General features: G+C 32.9%; 1 pseudogene; it reads right to left on the bottom strand.

Annotated features, from left to right (window-relative positions):
- Positions 1–7,279: 7,279 nt before the first annotated feature.
- LOC114238904 (U6 spliceosomal RNA) lies at positions 7,280–7,377 on the bottom strand (annotated as a pseudogene).
- Between the last annotated feature and the right edge of the window lie 1,182 nt (positions 7,378–8,559).

The following is an 8,559-nucleotide window of genomic DNA, read 5'->3' as shown; positions in this document are numbered from 1 at the left end:
TTTCTCTGGAGAAATGTCTATTCAAGTCTTTAGCCCATTTTTAAGGGATTATTATTAGTTATTGTTGTTGTTGTTTTACTATTGAGTTGTATGAGTTCCTTACATATTTTGGAGACCAACTCTTTATAAGATATATGGTTTCCAACTATTTCCTCCCATTCCATAGTCTTTTCACTCTGTTGATTGTCTGCTATGCAGAGGTTTTTTAGTTTAATGTAGTCCCACTTGTTTATTTTTGTTTTTGTTGCCTGTGCTTTTGGTGTCACATCCAAGAAATCATTGTCAATACCAGTGTCATGAAACTGTTTCTGTATGTTTTCTTCTAGGAGTTTTATAGCTTTGAGTTTTATGCTTAAGTCTTTAATTGATTTTGAGTTGATTTTTGTGTATGGTATAAAATAAGCGTCCAGTTTCATTCTTTTGTGTGTGGTATTCAGTTTTCCTAGCACCATTTGTTGAAAAGAGAGACTATCCTTTCTTTACTGTATATTGGCACCCTTGTTGAAGATCAGATGACCATATGTGTGTGGATTTATTTCTGAGCTCTCAATTCTGTTTTTTCGGTCTATATGTCTGTCTTTAGCTGTACGATGCTTTTTTTTTTTGGATTACTGTAGTTTTGTAACGTATTTTGAAATCAAGAAGTGTGATACCTCCAGCTTTGTTCTCTCTCATGATCGATTTGGCTGTTTGTGGTCTTTTGTGGTTCCATATGAATTTTAGAATTTTTTCCTATTTCTGTGAAAAATGCCTTCGGGATTTTGATAGGGATTGAATTGAATCTGTGTATCATTTTGAGTAGTATAGACATTTTAACAATACTAAGTCTTCCAATCCATGAGCATGAGATGTTTTTCCATTTACTTGTCTCTCCTTTAATATCTTTCATCACTGTTTTATAGTTTTCAGTATACAAATCTTTACCTACCTAGTTAAGTTTATTCCTAAGTATTTTTTCTTTTTGGTGTTCTTTTAAATGGGATTGTTTTCCTAATTTCCTTTTCAGATAGTTCGTTGTTAGTGTACAGAAATTCAACTGATTTTTGTGTGTTGGTTTTGTATCCTGCAGGTTTACTGAATTTGTTTATTAGCTCTAACAGTTTTTATTTTTTAATGGAGTCTTTAGGGTTTTCTATATATAAGATCATGTCATCTGAAAACTGGGAAAATTTTGCTTCTTCCTTCATGATTAGCATGCCTGTTTTTTCTTATTGACTAATTACTCTGAGTAGAACTTCAAGAACTATGTTAGAGAGAAGTGGCAAGAGTAGATATCCTTGCCATGTTCCCATGTTTTAGAGGAAAAGCTTCCAATTTTTTACCATTGGGATAGATGTTAGCCATGGTTTTGTCCTAATGGCCTTTATTATGTGTAGAGGTACATTCCTTCTACACCTAGTTTATTGAGAAAGAGTGTTGAATTTTGCCAAATGCTTTTTCTGAATTTGTTGAGATGATCATGTGATATTTATCCTTTATTCTGTTAATGTGGTGTATCACATTACTTGTTTTTTGTATGTTGAACCATCCTTGCATCCCAAGGATAAATCCCACTTAGTCATGGTACATAACCCTTTTAATATGTTTGGATTTGGTTTTCTAGTATTTTGTTGTAGATTTTTGCATTTATATTCATCAAGGATATTTGCCTGTGGTTTTCTTGTCTTGTGGTGTCTTTGTCTGGCTTTGGTATCAGGGTAATGCTGGCCACATAAAATGCGTTTGGAAGTGTTCTCTTAAATTTTTTGGAAGAGTTTTTTTTTTTTCTAGCATTTTATTTACATCAAGTTTTCATTTTATGTCTCTCTCACACACATATACACACACATTCCCATTCCTTTTGACTACATAGAAATCTGCTGAATAGTACTGTGTGTGTGTGTGTGTGTGTGTGTGAGAGAGAGAGAGAGAGAAAAGCAATACATTTGCTGTGGTACTTAATCAAATCTCAGATATATGCATTTGAGTTCTTATAATGAAGTTTAATAGTCTTGACCATTGAATGTTTGGCCTGAGAGAATGATAGCAAATGGAGAGAACAAATAAACAAATACCTTGATCATTATAGCTAACTTTGGATGCTTCTGCCAGAAATATTCTTTTCCAGAAGTTCCTTGTCATATGAACTATTTTAACCATTTTTGACCATCTATAAATAGAAATGTGTAAATAATTTAATATCTAAAGATTTTTGCTTAAAGTGTTCTCTTTTAAGAAAAGTGATTCTTCACTTAGTCAACCTATATTACTCTTGCATCATCAGTATTATCACTATAAAATGCACTTGCTATGTAGTATTTATCTTTAAATAAAACTACTGCAAATGGGACTTATAGGTTGCTAACCTTACGTGATGTGGGAAAATGAAGGTCACTTTCCATCTCCGCTTTTATTCCTTTTTTGCAATTGCCATGTAGCGGGCCAAAAAGAAAAGAATAAAGAAAAGGGAGGAAGGAAAGCAAAGAAAAAGCCAGTGAAAGTGGCCATTTGGGACATAAGCTTGATTTTCTTAGGAAACCATTTCGATATGCCTTAATGCTACCATTGACATCATATTTATTCCTTTAGAGGAAGAAACACAGCTCTAGGTTAAAAGTGTACTTTACATTTATTTCCTTCTATGATAAACAGACTAAAAAAGCACCTTTTTAAAATGGAGAAAAACTGTTTTCAACCTTTAGGGAATATTTATCAATTCTCTGAGAGCAGTTATTAGCTTTTTTAAAAATTACATGAATATTTAAAAAATTCCTATATTGTGATGTTAATTTGGTTTAAAAAAAAAAAAAGCGGTAGTTACATGTATGTATATATTTCACATAAGTTTACTAAAAGATTCTGTGAGAAACACATGGGTGTATTTTCAGAAAATTATTTTTCCCAAAAATAGCTTACATGATTTAAATAGGAGAATGGGAAAGTAATAATAGTGTACCTTACTAGAAAAAAAAGTCAAGATAAAATTTAAAGGAACAAAGTGGCATCTATATTGCTTGCCTAACATAAGGAAAGGTAGTGAATCAGTTAGAAATGTATTTGGCTGCAAGTAAAAGTAAACTTGACTACTGTGGCTTAAACATGTTTTAATTTTTTCTCACAAAATAGGATGTCTGGAGGTTGATAGTTCACAATTAGTACATCTCAATGATCTTTTCAGAGGTACATATTATTTTCATCTCTGTGTTCTGCCATGCATAGAGTGTTGCTTTTTTTTCTAGTAGTTATTACCTAATAATCCCCAAATGGCTGCTAGACGTCAAGGCATTTTATCCACATTTCAGGCAGGGATGAAGGGGAAAGACAATGATGTAAAGGGGAAAGAGAGAGAGAGAGAGAGAAAGAGATGTATTAGCTGAGACTGTCCCTTTTTTTCCTGGGAAAACAAAAACCATTCTGGAAGCCTTACCCAGGAGATTTCCTTACATTTTATTGATTAGAACTATGCCATGTTTTACCTTTAGCTGCAACAGAAACCTGTATGGTAGAGAAGGTAAGAGAAGAGATGACTGGGATGATATTTAGTGAGCCTACTGCCACAGATTAACTTTTACCACTGGTCGTAAGCAAAGTTATGTGCTAAAGAAGAAATGTTCTTGAAACTAAATTCAAATCTTCTAAATATCACTCATGTAAATAAATACTCAAAATAACTTTTTATCCAACAATAAATATTTATTATTTGTCCTTTTTTAATAGTATACTGGATTCTCAGGTTAAAATAATTCAAATACTACCAAAGTAAATTAGGGAATTTGACTCAATGGGAAATAATAATCACAACTACTTTAATTAGGTACCTACAAGATAACAGATATTTTAAATTATTCAAACAAGAACCTAAGTTGGTATTTGTATATCTAGTTTTGATGTGAAGAAACTGATCTAGAGAAGTTAAATAAGTTGCCCAATATCCGCAGCTTAAAGCAATGGACTTTGGATTTCAACCTAGTTCTCTCTGACTCAGAGCTAACAATTGACCTCCATATCAATTTTATTGAATAATGAACACTACAAATTAGTGATATATTTAACACAATTTGATTGCATAAAGATTATTGTATTTTATGTTTCAGATCATCACCTATACTTAGACCGAGTTCTGAAGTGGACCCTTTAAAACTTCTACCTCCCAATTAAGTACTATCTTTTATAACTTTATCCTCTTATATACAGTGATGTCATTCTCCTCTACTTTTAAAATCATGTATTAGCAAAGATCAAGAACACATGGAGTTTACATTTAATTCAATTCAAAGACTCGAGATAGAGGAATAACACTTAATGTGAAAGAATTTCAGAAATCTCCTATGACATAGGGAAAGGGTTTTTATTTGTTTTATTCTTAGTAGCAGGTTTTTTCCTAGTGTAATGCCCTCTTGTCAAGTGGGTATCATTCCGTTAATATGCCAAGGATTTAACCCAAATTGAGAAATCAATATTCTTTCATTTGCTTAGTCCAAAAACCTTACATTCATCTTTGACTCCTTTTTTCACACCCCACATTTGACCTGCCAACAGATCTTAACTCTACTTTCAAAATATATGTAAAACTCGACCATTTCTCTCCACTCTCCACTGCTTCCACCCTGTTCCAAGTTACTATCATATCTCATTCTATCTGAATTATTGCAGTAGCCTCTTAAATGATTTTCCTGTTTTCACCCTTGACCCTCCACATTCTATCCTCTAAAGAGAAGCCAGAAGGATCTAGTTAAAATGGAAGTGAGACCATGTCACCCCTCTGCTTTCAACCTTCAGTGGCCCCATCCCAAGCACTATAAAAACCACTCTTTACAACAGCCTGGAAAGCCCTGTTTGATCTAGCTCACAGTGCTTCTTTTCTTACCTTCTCCCTTTCTCTCCTTTTTCTCTTTGCTTCAGCTATAAGGGCTGCTTTTCAGCTTCTTAAACTTGCCAGGTGTTGTCCCATCTCAGGGCCTTTGCATTACTTTTCCTGCTATCTGGGCTGCTCTTTCCCAGGTATTGGCATATCTAGCTCTCTCATTTCTTTTAGGTCCTTACTCAAAATCCACCTTTACCAGTAGGCTTTTCCTGGTTACTTTATTAAAAATTTCAGTCCTCTTCCCTTAACTTTATATCTCATTTCCCTGCCTTTTTCCCCCTTAGTATAATATCAAACATTCTATCTCATATTGAAAAGTTGACAGTTTTATCTGTTTGTCTCCTACATATTCCAAACCCTTAGAACCTCCTGTACATAATAGCTGCCCAATAAATATTTGTTGATAGAATGAACAAACAAGTGAATGAATGAATGTGCACGTCAATAAAAAAGATCAATCTTTTTTGAAATGTCTAATAGGGATCTCAGTATTCTTTAAGTTTTTCTCAGCTTGTTAGTTACAATCTCTGTGGCTATTAAACCATTTACATAATTTTAAAAAATTTGTTGAATCTGTATACCTCAACATCAATATTATTAATTGCCTAGGTAGTATGTAGTATATATATTATTTTAGACCCTTGATATTGGGATTTCAATTTGACCTTGAAGTCTTTCCATTAGTGAAACTGGAAGGATGTTTTCGAACTTTTATGTGACTTTTGGAGACTCTGCCATGGATTACATTTCTGCTTTTTCCTTTCTTGATTTATTTTAGCTTTTTAAAATATTTTGTGTTAATTATTTTGTACTTTCATTTTTATTATGCAAAATTATTCAGAATAAAACATGCATATTCTAAAAAAAAAGTAACATGCAGACAGTGTTGCAAAACTCCAGGTGGGAGCTGTGACTGTCATGTAAAAATGACATATGTAAAAGTTATAAAATATACAACTGAAGTGTTTGAAGGAGAAAGGTGTCATTTGGGGGAGATTTATTCTCAAAGTCATAAGGAAAAAAATAGGAAGTGATCCCACCTGTTTCTTATAGAGGTTCTCATTGCATTGCCATGTTTAATGGCAATTTATGTGCTGTATTACAAACAATTTAAATTAAAAAAAAAAAGACAAGCTCTTGCCTTCTGGAAAATAGACCAGTTAGAAAAATGATGCACAGTTGCAGAGTTAAATCTGTTCATTTTGTTGTTAGAACCACTTAAGTTCACAAACAGTGATATGGGAATGCACATAAAAGAAACCATACTTCTTTTGATTTATTTGCCTGACATATATTAAAAAAATCTTTAAAAAATATACATTTATTCTTTTTCAACATAAACTTAATCTATAGTAAAATGCACACATTTTAAGTGTACAATTTGATAAATGCATGTAGCTCCCATTAACCTACACCCTATGAAGAACAGATATTGCCATCATTTCAGCAAGTACCTTCATATCCTTTCCCAGTTGATCCTCTCCTTTATACAGAGGCAAACACTTTTCTGATTTTTAAAACTGTTGACTTAGTTTTGTCTAATATTGTCCTTCATATAAATGGAACTGTGTACCCTTTTATGTTCAGCTTATTTTGCTCAGCATAACATCTGTTAGACTTATTCATGTTGTTGTGTATATTACTATATTTTTTACTGCTGAATAGTATTCCACTGTATGAATGTAAAAAATTTGTCCATTTTCCTCTTGATGGAATTTGAGTTTCCAGTTTTTGCCACTTATGACTAAAGCTTTGTGGATATGTGTTTTTATTTTTTTGGTAAAGATCTAGGGGTGGAATTACTAGACCAGAGAACAAGGGCATATTTAACTTTATAAGAAAGTGTCAAACCTTTCTCCAAAGTGGGGGTACTATTTTACACTTCAAACTATCCACTTATTATTGTTTTAAAAACCATATAGACTTGTGCAATTCTTAACAGAAGAAGGCCATCTGGGGGAACTTAGATTAGGTGCCGTGTCACTTTGTATACATTAAGTGGTGTCTGAATAACTATTATATTTATTTTCTCCTAAGAAAGAAAATCGCAATGTTTCTGATTTTCTGATGATCAGCCATGGAACAAAATGTTTTTAAAATCTGCATATCAAAAGAATACTTGAAACCCACTTAATAAGTAAGAAGATAAGAAAGTTCTAAACTATGGCTATTGTGGAGATGAGTAATCCTACTTATAATTTGAGTTCACAGTTTCAATTTTTCCCCCAACTATTTTTTTTTTGTTTTTGGCGCACATAGCACTATATAACAATCTTTATTACATGTGTTTCTAGGCAATTCTCTAAATTCATTACAGAATGGATATCATGTCCATTCCCCCCAAAAATAAACCAAAACAAAACAAAACTCTACTCAAGTAGGATGCAAGTAGTAGTCTTAAAACCCTTGTTATTACATGTGTTTTTTAAAACTTCTTAAAATATGGAACACCTCTCTAATTTGCTTGTCATCCTTTCATGGGGCCATAATAATCTTCTCTGTACTACTCCAGTTTTAGTATATGTACTGCCTACTAAATTTTTAAAATTCACCAAACCCAAAGTATATTGTGACAAACCACTTTAATTTTTCCCATCCACATTTGATGGATTTTAATATTTCTAACTTTTTCACTCAACTCATCAAAATTTTATTTTTTAAGAGTTTTATTTAACATCCAAAAGAGCATAAGAATTTCTGAAACCCTTCTACCTCTTTGAAAAAAGGGAGTTGTATTTTGAAAGAAGTTTAAAAGGAGTTCCATTCTGGAAGAACTTAAAATCAGTTCTGAATTCACTATCCAGAAGACCTGGCAAAATTGGTCATCCTCACCCTTGCCTTGCACCATTGTGGTAGAGACTGTGAAGCTAACAGTAAGGTTCCTAAAATGCACTCCCTTTCACAAGCCTGTTCTCATCGAAAATGTTATTTTTCCTCAGAAACATATTTGTGTTTAAGAAAAAGGAACTACAGCACAAAATTTTTGAGAGGAGGTTGAAAACAGGTACCATGGAAAATATTATTATTGATTTTGTATAAATGTGTTTGGCAGTGAATGTGTACTGAGTTGTCCAATGTAAGCATCCAGCATTTTTTTTTCCCAATTGGTAGTATAGTAGAGTTCTCTTTCAGTAAACATTTGCTTTTGAAAATCATAAAAGGTCAGTTTTGGCCAACTGCATCAGTCCTTATTCTGCCATCTGTAAAAAATTTAGACTTTGCCATTTTGAATGACCCTTTAAAAATATACAAGACCTAATTCTATCCTTTACTCTCATAAAACTTCCATTGGACTCCAGTGGGAACATTTTAAAGTCAAGTTCTGAGGAATAAGGACATTTCATAATGCCTTCTTGTGAGAACTTCCTTGGCAGAATTTGATCAACTCATTCCTCCTGAGAGTGTTCTATGATATTACTGGTTTTATAGCTTCAAAATAGACTCTATGCTATAAAGTGGTTATACTTCTTACATATATATATATATATATATATATATATATATACATACACACACACACACACACACACATACATACACACACATGTACATATTTATCTATCTCAGTGTAACCCTAAAATTCTAATGTGGTGAACATCCAAAGTAGGTGACTCTTGGTACACTGAGGAGCTACCCTCCTTTGTCCATCATACGTTGATCAGTAGGTATGTTTGTTCTTGGTACCCTACTCTGTGCTTCCCTAGTGCTCGATTGTC

The sequence above is a fragment of the Balaenoptera acutorostrata genome, chromosome 8 (genome assembly GCF_949987535.1).
Source record: "Balaenoptera acutorostrata chromosome 8, mBalAcu1.1, whole genome shotgun sequence".
Lineage (NCBI taxonomy): Eukaryota > Metazoa > Chordata > Mammalia > Artiodactyla > Balaenopteridae > Balaenoptera > Balaenoptera acutorostrata.
This window is presented reverse-complemented; position numbering and strand designations above follow the sequence as displayed.